This window comes from Pinus tabuliformis, chromosome 3_1, assembly GCF_031772625.1.
Source record: "Pinus tabuliformis cultivar Carrire ecotype Pingquan chromosome 3_1, CPIR1, whole genome shotgun sequence".
NCBI lineage: Eukaryota > Viridiplantae > Streptophyta > Pinopsida > Pinales > Pinaceae > Pinus > Pinus tabuliformis.
The window spans coordinates 583,898,388-583,900,456 of record NC_142301.1 but is presented as its reverse complement, the minus strand read 5'-3'; the positions used below and the strand labels follow the sequence as shown (position 1 = coordinate 583,900,456).

Sequence of the window (2,069 nt, the reverse complement as noted above, 5' to 3'; positions counted from 1 at the left end):
TACACAGGAAAAACATCTTAGCCAACAAATTGTAATAAAGAAGTAGCTGGGAAGTAGAGAACTTGGTTCTTCAAAAATCTAGATCAATATACGACAACCCAAACATTTGCAGAAGTCATAACACTTGTCTTATAACTTGAATATCTATGTATTTCAGCTGCCAAACTTGAATTTCAAAACCCCTTCAAATAGGAAGACCAATGTGAATTGCTTTGGGTCTGCTCAAAGCTTAAAGTCAAGAACATAAAGAATTTCATTCCATTTCAGTCACCATAGACTTGATATTACACCTTCAATCTTCATCATCATTGTATGCATAATTGCAATCCTTGATTGCAAAATCTATAACATATATTTCAAGTTTCTACAATAAATATCAAGCAGTTTCAAACCAAAGAATTCTTCAGACTACCCGCATAACAGGATCAAGAGAATATCTGGAATCTCCTCTACAGCAATCTTTTGAGGAGATTTTGCATCTACCATGTAGACTCTGCGGGCGAACACTTTCTCTTTGTAACAACGAAAACACAAAATAATGTACCATATACAATCGCAACAATTACACTGAGGGCCACGTTGTATGGCAGAACAAGTGGCTACAATGACCTAAGCAATGTGAAATCCTTCACAGAGATATAATGTTGATGGACGCTGTCAATCGAAATTCACAAACACTTTGAAAGGGAGCTCAAGAAAGCAGAGAAAACACAAAAACTCAATCCACCATAAACACTAGATGGATTCTGTTTCAAAATCGCAAAGCTGGCGAACTAAGATAGAAATAAGAGAGAGTGTCACTCCATTAATGACCAGTCAGCTTCAAGGCTGTGCGAGAATTACACCACAACTTCATTACCAATTCCATTTAAGCCAACGGATGATGATATTGTCTGGCCTCCCACCGTTATAATTCAGAACACGAGGCTCGCGAAGAATGAAGATAGTCGATGGACTGGCCTCTGTGTCTTTTATTTTGCCTCAGTTGTATTTCCCTCTGAGAAACGTGATAATGAAATATTGTTGTTTATTCGTTCGTTTGGGTTGAAGTTCTTCTAGGAACAATGGACGGTGGATATATTTACGCGTAATGTCCACCAACAATTTGTGGCAATGTTGAAATTTCTATCAGCGAACACTTCTACTTAAAAATGGCGGAGACTCCTTCACTCACCGGGCCAAACCCGGACCCCAGGCGGAGATAAATTACAGGCCGCGAGCCTGAAAAAGATATGCAAATTCCTCATGTCTTCATCGACGGCCGACGTCTCAGAGGTCCTCCAGAAATCGAAGGTGGAAGCGTCGCCAAAATTAGTAGAAGAAGTGCTGAAGAGATTCGAAAACGCAGGGATGCAGGCTTATAGATTCTTCGAATGGGCTGGAAAACAGCAGGGTTACGCGCACAGCGTAGAGGCTTATCACATTATCATCGATTCTCTGGGCAAAATTAGGCAGTACGGACTCATGTGGACAGTGGTTAATTTAATGAAAATAAAGGGGGTTTTGACGAAGGAAACATTTGCTATAATCATTCGAAGGTACGCCAATGTAAAGAAAGTCGAAAAGGCCGTTTACACTTTCGACACCATGGAGAAATTTGGAGTGCCGGCTGATTTAGAGGCTTTTAATACCCACCTCAGCGCTCTTGAGGGTGCTCCCGACAGACCCATATGACCAGCTGGACTTGGCCAGGAAGATCTTACACCACGACTTTCAGCGGAGATGAAAGATTCGATGCCTTTGTTCCAAAGGAAGCTCGTTCGTATAGTGGCGGCTTGCCTAGCAAATAAAAGGGAGTGACTCGACCCACTAAGGGAGAGAGAAAATCGTGCTACAGGTGGTCTTCAACGCACAACAGAACCAAAAACCAGCCCTCACAGTGGATGTTCAACGTAGCTGCAAGGGTTTTGAATGGGCAAAATCTTGCAGAGAATATGGCAGAGAACAGAGGGCGTTTCCGCTACCCCACAGCCAGCACCACGCTTCTGCTGCGCCAAAGAAGTGTCCACAAAACGCGAGGGAGTCGTTGGATTTTGGCGTTTTCGATTTCAAATTTTCTGCAGACGGGT

General features: G+C 42.4%; 1 pseudogene; it reads left to right on the top strand.

The window, feature by feature from the left end:
• Positions 1 to 1,113: 1,113 nt before the first annotated feature.
• On the top strand, positions 1,114 to 1,674 carry LOC149188358 (pentatricopeptide repeat-containing protein At1g77360, mitochondrial-like; annotated as a pseudogene).
• Positions 1,675 to 2,069: the final 395 nt, after the last annotated feature.